At 37.3% G+C, this 10179-nt stretch overlaps 1 pseudogene; it reads right to left on the reverse strand.

The window, feature by feature from the left end:
• The window catches only part of LOC123241620, a 16659-nt pseudogene extending 13358 nt beyond the window's left edge, over positions 1-3301 (reverse strand).
• Between the last annotated feature and the right edge of the window lie 6878 nt (positions 3302-10179).

The following is a 10179-nucleotide window of genomic DNA, read 5'->3' on the forward strand; positions in this document are numbered from 1 at the left end:
TCCAAGTCCTCGCCTGCGTTCAGGATTCGTGTCTGGGCTGACGTCCACGCCCGCACTCGTGCCTGTGCTCAGGGTCTGCATTCAAAGTCCAAGTGCGTTCTTTAGCCTCTTGGGGTCTTAAGTCTTGCTGCTCTCAGGAGCAGGCTCTGGTGACCTTAGGTAGCTGCCAAGGACTTAATCTGTGCCCCAAACTTGCTCTAACTCTTGTGCTGGTTTTGTCACTGTAGGTGGTGGGGGGTGGGAGAGGGGGTTGCTCAGCTTGTGTTTTTGTGAGAGCTGTTTCATCCCTTTATAGCATGGAAATGCCCTGATTCCACGTGCCTCCAATGCTGCACCCTGTTGTGAGGTCCCTTTGTTCCTCTGGATTTGTTTTTATATCTTCTTGAGGAGTCCTGTATGTTTCGGTTAGGAGAGGTTAAGCAGCTGCTTTTTACTCTGCCGCCATCTTAACCAGGAAATGATAGCTAATGTCTGAGGAACATTTTTTTAACATTCCTCTACCTCTCTGCCCAGTAGCCAATGGGATCACACAGGGGTAAGGTGGGCAGCTCACAGGAGGCAGACCTGGAGGGGAGCACAGTGCTCTGATCAATCCCCTCCCCCTCTCTACACTCTCTGAGAATATTCCTCAGTTTATCCGCCTCTCCTCCCAGTAGTCCAATGAGAGTGCTTTTTCGTGTGTGTGTGTGTGTGTGTGTGTGTGTGTGTGTGTGTGTGTGTGTGTGTGTGTGTGTGAAGGGGGGGCAGCACTCCATTTCCAAAAGGTTTGCCATTACTGTTACAGGGTGTGAGATATTGGTCTATATCTAGCTTCTGTATAAATGGAGATTTTTAACCTTCAACTGCATCCCCCATAAGTTCCTTAGTATTTCCCAAAATTCCCTTTAATCTCTCCTGTGCCTTCACAATTGCGTGATCACATTATTGTTTTATGGTTGGTTGTAACTCTTCCCTCTTCCTCTTTTGCTCTTGGGAGCAGGCTGGTTAGTACGCTTTTAGTTAGTATTTTTGTTAGTTTGTTATTAATCAACATTTATAAAAATATATTTATATAATATAATATAATAATAATATCGAATATTAATTTTAATCTCCACACTTCTACCATATTGTTTTTCAATTTTTCTAGCAATTTTTGTCAAAGAATGAGTTCTTATTCCAAAACCTGTGATCTTTGGGTTTTTCAATCACTAGGTTGCTAAGGTCATTTACCTCTGTATATCATATATCTAATCTGCTCCATTGACCTACCATTCTGTAGCCCTTAGCCTGTACCAGATTGTTTTGATGATTGCTGCTTTATAGTACAGTTTGAGAATTGGTACTATGAGGCCTTTTTTTCTTAACTTTTTTTTCATTAGTTCCCTAGATATTCTCAACCTTTTGTTCTTCAAGATTAATTTTGTTATTATTTTTTCTAGTTCTATAAAATAATCATTTGGAAGTTTGCTTGGTATGGCACGGAATAAATTGATTTAGGTAGAATTATCATTTTTATCATATTAGCTCAGCCTACCCATGAGCAGTCAATATTTTTCCAATTGTTTAGATCATACTTAGTGTGAAATTATTTTCTAATTGTGTTCATATCATTGCTGTGTTTGTCTTTCTTGGCAAGTTAATTCCCAGGTATTTTATATTGTTTAGAGTGATTTTAAACAGAATTTCTCTTTCTAACTCTTGCTGCTGGACTTTGTGGGTATTATGTAGAAATGCCGATGATTTATGTGGATTTATTTTTATCCTGCAACTTTACTAAAGTTATTCATTATTTCAACTAGTTTTTTAGTTGATTCTCTAGAATTCTCTTAAGTATATCATCCATGAAGAGTGAAAGTTGTTTTCTCATTGCCTACTTTAATTTTAATTTCTTTTTCTTCTCTCTTGCTAAAACTAGCATTTCTATAATAAAATTAAATAATAGTGGTGACAATGGGCACCCTTGCTTCACCCCGATCTTATTGGGAAGGCTTCTAATTTATACCCATTGTAGATGATACTTGCTGAAGGTTTTAGTAGATACTACTTATTTTAAGGAATGAACTATTTATTCCTATGATTTCTAGTACTTTAAGAGGAATGGGTGTTGTATTTTGTGGAAGACTTTTTCTGCATCTATTGAGATAATCATGTGATTTCTGTTAGTTTGGTTATTGATACAGTTGATTATGCTAATGGATTTCCTAATTTTAAACCAGTCCTGCATTCTTGGTATTAATCCCACCTGGTCATAGTGAATGATCCTTGTGATATAATGCTGTAATTTCCTTGCTAGTACCTTTTTTAAATTTTTTTGCGTCTGTATTCATTAATGAAATTGACATAATTTTCTTTCTCTGTTTTTGTTCTTCCTGGCTTAGGTAACAGTACCATATTAGTTTCGTAAAAAGAATTTGGTAGGACTCCTTCTCTACCTATTTTCCCAAATAGTTTTTGTAGCATTGGTATTAATTGCTCTTTAAATGTTTGATAGAATTCACTTGTGAATGGCCCTGGGGATTTTTTTTTACTTAGGGAGGTCATTGACACAGCTTGTTCAATTTCCCCTCTTTTTTCCTACCCTTTAAGACAACCTTTCACTGCTTTGACTCTGGTAAAGTGGACAAGGTCTTGACCTTGACCTTGACATCTGAGGTCCGTAGGATATTCCTTGGCCCCTCAATCTACAACAACTTCGTTTTCTTCTAGATCCATAAGAAGAACTACGGCTGGACCAGCGCCTTCGTCTCCTATCCTAAGACCGTGAGCGTGGCTGCAGATCGCTAGACCAAGATCTTGACTTTGACCTTCGTTTCCTCCCTGTTTTCTTGAGGCTGAAGAAGGTCTGCTCCCTGAAGAACTACTTGAAGAGGATCATCTTCGGTGGTTTGGGTTGTTTTTTGTTTTTTTTTTAAATCGGCCCCACCCCCACTTCTACTCTCTTCTTCAGTATCTGACGAAGGATGTCCTATTTTTATAAGCTGTTTACGAGGCCTGGTCGGAGCAGAAGCCCCAGCGTGGCAGAGGTGGACGATTCTCCTCCCCCTCCCCCACCTCTTCAGCCTCCTCCTTCCCCACCTCCATCTATTCGCCCTTCGCCCTCTTCTTCTCCCCGCCCTTCCCGTAATCTCCCTCCCCGTACACCCCCTCCCCTTCCTCCCCGTCCTTCCATCACTCCCGCTTCCCCTTCTTTTCTTCGTCCTTCCATTACTCCTTCTTCCCCTTCTTTTACATCGTCTTCCCCTGCTTTTCTCCGACCTTCCATTACTCCCTCTTCCCCTTCTATCAGTATTTCCTCGTCCATTTCTTCCCGTCCTTCCATTCCCTCTTACCCTTCTTCTCCCCGTCATTCCAGTTCTCCCCCTCCCCTTCCTCCCCGTCCTGCCTTTGTAACTGCTTCCCTCCTTACACCTCCTTCCAGTACTACCCCTTCCCCTTCCCCTTCCCCTTCCAATTCCTTTCCCTCTTAATTACATCTATTTTAGCTTTCACTTTGAAATAGTGATTGCTACCCCTGCTTTTTTGTTGTTGTTGTTTTACTTCTGCTGAAGCTTAATAAATTTGGCTGCAATCCTTTATCCTTTCTGTGCCTCTTCCTCCCTCCCTTCCTTCCTTCCTTCTTTCCTTCCTTCCTTCCTTCCTTCCTTCACTACCCAGTGCAATTCCTTGCACATAATTCATTGAGTACAGGAATTCTTGCCTAACATCAGCTTGTTCCATAAAAGCATAATTTTAGGTGAGTTTAATATTAGAACAAACAAAGTTTCTGGGCAGTTACAATTAAGAATATGAAAATGTGGGGGCAGCTGAGTGGCTCAGTAGATTGAAAGCTAGGCCTAGATGGGAGACCCTAGGTTCAAAATGTGACCTCACACTTCCTGGCTCTGTGACTCTGGGCAAGTCATTTAATCCCCATTGCCTAGCTCTTACCACTCTTCTGCCATAGAACCTATACACAATATTGATTCTAAGATAGAAGGTAAGGGTTTAAAAAAATTTTTTTAAGAATATGAAAATGTATTGCTGGTTTTTACAGAGACGTGAGGCTATGTGAAATAATCATTGGCAGGGATAGGGTAGGGGGATAGACTGTATTGACCTAGACCAGGCTTATTAAACACTTAATAGACTAGAGCTGTGGAGAGATGATGTATGTACCAAGTTATCAAAGATTTATGGCAAGCAGGCAGTGCAATCGTGGGGAGGAAATATAAGAAAGCAGGTAACTAGCTCAAGGACAAGAAGTAAAGAATCCAAAAGAATGGGGGGAAAGGCTTATTCTTTCTGACAATTTTCTGTGCATCTAGTTTGAACTCAATCAATCAATCAAGAAGCTTGTTAATCACCTATTATGTGTTATGAATTGTGCAAGGCACTGGCAACATAGAGTAAAAAATGAAACAATCCCTGCCCTCAAGGAGCTTACATTCTGTTAGGGGAAACATATAAGTAAATAGAGATCAGAACCTATGTCTATTTCTCACCAACTTTTGAGATTTTTGTTCATGTCCTCCAAAAAGTTCAATAGAGAGTTTCTACTCAACATACTGAAGGTGTTTCCTTTTACTTACATTATGAACTTACCTTTCAGTGAAGCAATCTAACTCTCCACCTGACATTCTTTATCATCACCATTTGACCAGCCCATCTTCTCCTTCTGTCCTTTTAGAAGATAAGAAGGGGAGTAGTGTGATTGTCATGGAAAGGCAGGCTAGAGCAGGATTGTGAGGGGTTTCAAGAACCTAACAGACAAATTTGTCATTAATTTTAGAGGCAATGGGGAGATCATGGAGATTTTACAATCTCTATCCACAGATAGACCTGTTCTTTAGGAATATAGTTAACAGCAGGATAAAGGATGAATTATACTCTTGAAGCTGGGAGCTTAATTAATAGGGTTTTAAAAAAACCAGTTAGTTCTGTTTTGAGTGTGTTGAGTTTGAGATACTTGGAAATACCCAAAAGATAGCTGCTGATATGGGACTAGACCTCAAGAGAAAGACAAAGGCTAGATATGTGCATCTGTCAGTCATTAGAATAAAGATAATAAAGATAATCATTGAATTCATAGGAGATTATGAGGTAACCTGATGAAAGACTATAGGAGGAAAAAAAGAGAAAACACAGCCATAGATAAGGAGTGGATAGATAATGACCTACAAAAGGAAATTAAGAAGGATAGATGAGAATCCAGACACATCAGTCAGGAAAATCCAGAGAGGAATGAGGTCAAGAAAGATGGGATCCAAGGGAAAGCTTAGGATTTGCCAATTAAGAAATCATCAATAACTTTAGGACAGTAGTTTCAGTTAAGTAATGGGTGCCAAAGCAAAATATAACAGAGAGGAGAGGAAGTGGAAACAACAAATAAAGACACCTTTTGCAAGGAAATTGTCTAAAGGAAAGATAAAAGACAATAACATGTGGTGATGTTAGGATCAAGTAATGTTGTTGCCTTTAAGGAGCTCTCAAATATTTCGGAATTATTTCCCAAGAACAAAACAACTCATTATCCATACATGGAATTGTCATCTCCTCTGAGGAACTGAATGATATGAAAATGTTTAGCCTGTTGCAACATGCAGAAGAAGAAAGAATATTGATTAAAACTGGAGTCCAGGAATTTTTTAGCAAAATTCCCTGGTCTACCTACTTGAAGAGAGTGAAGAAGCAGGGCAACCAGTGAGACAGTGACTTTGAATATAGACTAATATATATATATATTTGTGTGTGTGTGTACACACACACATATATATATACACACGTGTATGTCTCACTATGTATATAGACATATATGTTTTTATATATTCTTTTTTTGATTCAGAAGCAGTTAAGTAATACAATAGATGCTTTTAAAGAAGAATCTGTGTAGTTGAATAAAAATTTTATGTATTGTTGTAGGAGCACTTCACCCCCATGCAAGTTAGGCTTATTTTTTTTCCTTAAAAAGCCATTGAAACTACTCTTAAGGCTTAATAGTTCCAGTGGACTAAAGATTGGGCTAGTGGTATCACTCATTGGTCACCTGAGTACAAAAGATCCACCTGGAGCCTTAGAGATACACAATGGGCAATTCAGAGGCAGAGTAGCTTCCATCTGCTGAATCAACTCAGTGCCCTCAATGCAGACATTTGTTGTTGGTCTTTCTCTTGCTGTGGCTAAGTAATGACCTACAAGTGTCTCATTTCAGTTTATTATCACCCAACATAAACTACCAGGGTACTGGACTAAATCAGGCACAACCTAGAAAATCCTGTTAAATAAATTTTGATCTTTCTTAGAATTTAGCACAATACTCTGCAAGACTAAATACTTAATGGTTGTTTTTGAAAAAAACTAAATGGAATTTATGAACGGCACTGCTAAAAATAAATAAATTATTTGTACCTAGGACCTTTTAGTGATAGAGACATGCTTGGTTGACCAGCACAGGCAATATTCAACCATAGTCCACTGCTTCTCCGCTGAGGGAAAGGAAGTGTGTTTCATCATGGGGTCCTCTGAGACCAAGATAGGTCATTGGTTTAGTATGAATTCTAATGGTTTTCATTTCTGTGAAACCTGGGGCACAATCCAAGGCATATGCTTAAGATCTTCCTCATTGGCAGAGCAAATAATTACTCCATACTCTATGCCTTCAGAAGGGGCTTGAGCATAAGTTGGTCAGAATTTGTGAGGTTGTCATCTACTGAATTCCAGAGAGAATTCTCTTCAGGAAGAGGTGCTTGGAAGGAAAGACTTTTGAAAGAAGTCAACTTGTAGAAGATTCAACACCTCAAGCATGTCCTTATTTCCCACTTACCACACTAGAGACTTAAAGGAATTTTCCTTTGAATGAGATTAGAAATTCTCTCTTGGTTGAATTGAGATAACTTGATCCCAGTGAGAGAGAGAGCATTTAATTTCTCTATTACCTGATATGTTCTAATCTATAAAATATCTCTGATTTCTGTTTCTTATTAAATTGGATAAATAAGCTTCTTCACTATCCACTGGGTATAATGGTTTTTGTGTCAGTTTGTATTGGTGGGATATGTTGTGTTGATGTTAATTTGGCATTTGGTGGGATAGGAGTCAAGCCTTTATCTCTAGCTTGGGGACACTATTTCCTTATTAAGAAATAATAACAAAGAAAAGTGGGTGAATAAAAAATATTTTTTCCAGGCACCAGAAGTAGTTGATGGCCCAATAGATAGAGTGCTGGACTTGGAGTCAGAAAGACCTGAATTCAGATGAATCCTCATCAACTTACTAGCTGTGTGACCTTGGACAAATCACACCACTGTTTGTCTCAGTTTCCTCAACAATAATAACACCTACATCCCAGAGTTGATGCAAGGATCAAATGAGTTAATGTTTATAAAGCATTTAGCACAGTACAGTAGGGTCCCATTTTATGTGAACAGAACACACAAATTCAAGGATATTAGATTAGCAATCGAAAAAATAAAGGCAGAAAATATGCAAAATAAAAATTTTTAGTTACACACTAAATCCAGAGCTATTTTCCAAAAGGAATAAAGTCTCTTAATAGTTTGCTCAATCATACTCTTTCTCACTCTGAAAAGCATTAGTGTGAGCCATATATATTGTTTTGCACCAAACATCAGTTCATGAATCAGTCTTTTTCAAGAGTTTTCACTTTTAACAAGTTGTGTCCAGGTCAGATTAATGCTTCTCTTTGTTTCATTAATGTTATTTAATTGTTAACAATGGCCCCAAAATACAAGCGTAGTGATGCTGAAAGCTCTCATAAGTCTAAGAAAAGTTGTAAAAAGCCCAAGTATGTTTGTATAAGAAATATTTATTAAAATGGTTTGCTATTATGTGTGATTTTCAACTTACTCAATGGGTCTTGGAACATATTGATTGTATAAAATGAGGTCTTGTTGGAGCTAGCACATATAGGTTGATAAATACTTCCTTCTATTCTAGATAGATATAATTCTAGCCTAGTATCCCTTCTATAAGGAAAGCAGAGCAGGTCTCTAACCTGCCCCAGGCTTGGCAGGAAACAAAATCTCCCCTAGAGAAAGATGAGCAAAATTCCCAAGATACCTATTCATGCCTCCTTGCAACTTCATTTTGACAAAAACAATGTGGACACACAGATACAACCACTCTCCGTATGTTACTGTTATCACTGTGTATATTTTTCTCTAGGCTTCATTTTCTTTGTTTTTTATCAGTTTGAATGTATTTTCATAATCTCAGAATTCTCCATATTGGTCATTTGATGTGACAATATTCCATCACATTCATATACCACAGTTTATTCAGCCAGTCTCCAGCTGATGGGTGCCCACGTTGATTCTAGTTTTTTTGCTGTTAGAAAAAATGATCCTATGAAAATTATGGTACTAGTCACTGTCTTTATCCTCCTTAGGACATATGACAAATAATGGGATCTCTGGGTCAAAAGTTGTGTTTGGACCAATTTATACTATTAGCATTTTGGGACTTGGCTATAATGCATTAAACATTGTTGCCAAAAGACACTGATTGGAGTAAATTTACGTGAGGCATGCCTGCACTTGTCAAATGATCAAATTGTAATTTTTAATTCTCTACTTTTACAACATGTCAATCTTCAAATACTTTGCAGAGCTTGCTACAGCTTCCTGGGCACTACATCCAACCAATAAATTCTCAACAAAGATGAGAATTCCTCGAAAATTCCTTTCATTGAGAAACAAAGCAATGCCTTGATTTTGAAAGATGTTCTCCCTTGGTCACAAAGGAGAGAACATCTATACTGCATTTATGATATCTCTGTCTACACCTTCCACAGAAAGCTTTTAGACATTTTGGTCAGTTTTTCTTTTTATTTATAAGGAATTCCTTTCTTGGCATTCATGTATCTGAATGGGTTCAGATTAGTGATTTCTCCTCAAAACTTTTAACTTCAATTGTCTTCTTTAGATATTGTATTTTCATCAATATGTTTAGTAATATTTCTTGTCAGTGTGATAATAAGCTAATTTTGTATATCATTTCCTTAAAGCCAGATAAAGAAATTCCTTCTCATCAAGTTATTTAATTGCCAATAAGCTTCCAGGGCATGGGAAAAGATAATTTTGCAAAAGGACACATGCATGAAAACAAGCATGTCACAAAGAGATGAATAATAATGGTTTTTTCTTATCTTTTGTTTGTTTTTGATCCCAAGAATCCATCACCTAATAGCTGCTATTCTGGGCAGGATCTTCTCTGAACTTAACTAGGCAAGTCATTAGACAGAACTAACAATGTAAATCCTTTGCTAGCTCTTTCTCAACATCTTTCTAGTTCTGTAGGAACTGCCACAATGTGATGCAATTGGCAAGACCTTTGATAGTCTGTGATCATCTCTGAACTACCATCAAGCATTAGAGTGGGGCCATGGAAGATTTGGGAAAAAATGAAACATATTGGTAAAGATTATTTTATTTTTCTTTGAGTCAGAGGAGAACTACTGGGATGGCATGCTGACTTAGAAAGTGCTTCATTAGCTTGAATACTCAAATATACTTTGGGTTTACTTCCCTCAAGAAACATATTTCTTAACCAAATAAGGCAGAGAGTCAATCATAAAAGATAAAGAAGGTTATTATTTTGTTTACATAAAATGAACATAAAATTTGCATGTAACAAAACTGATCAAGCCAAATAAAAGGAATACAGTTGGTAGGAAAAAAATCTGTATCAAATATCTCTTCCAGGAGTCTGATATCTGTGATGTGTAAAAAACTAACATGAATATATAAGACCAAAAGCCATTACTCAATAGACAAGCAACCAAAGTATATAAACAAATTATTTTCAAAATAACTGCAAACCATTAACAATCGCATTGAAGAGTGACCCAACTTGCTGACAATAAGAGAAATGAGGTTCCAATTCATACCTAAAAAATTGGCAAAGATGACAAAAACTGGGAATAGTCATTGTTAGAGGAGTTGTAGAAATATGAGCACACTAATGCACTATTGGTGGAGCTGGAAATCATTCTGGAAATCAATATGGAATTAATTTCCAATGTAAATGTAAAATGTAAATGTAAAAAATGTAACATAAAATGTTACATAAAATGTAAAAAATGCTGCAATGTAAAAAAAGTTACATAAATGTCTATACTCTTTGACCCAGAGATCCCACCATTAGGCATATCACCAAAGATATATATATATATATATATATATATATATATATATATATATA

The sequence above is a fragment of the Gracilinanus agilis genome, chromosome 3, assembly GCF_016433145.1.
Source record: "Gracilinanus agilis isolate LMUSP501 chromosome 3, AgileGrace, whole genome shotgun sequence".
In the NCBI taxonomy this organism is placed as follows: Eukaryota; Metazoa; Chordata; class Mammalia; order Didelphimorphia; family Didelphidae; genus Gracilinanus; species Gracilinanus agilis.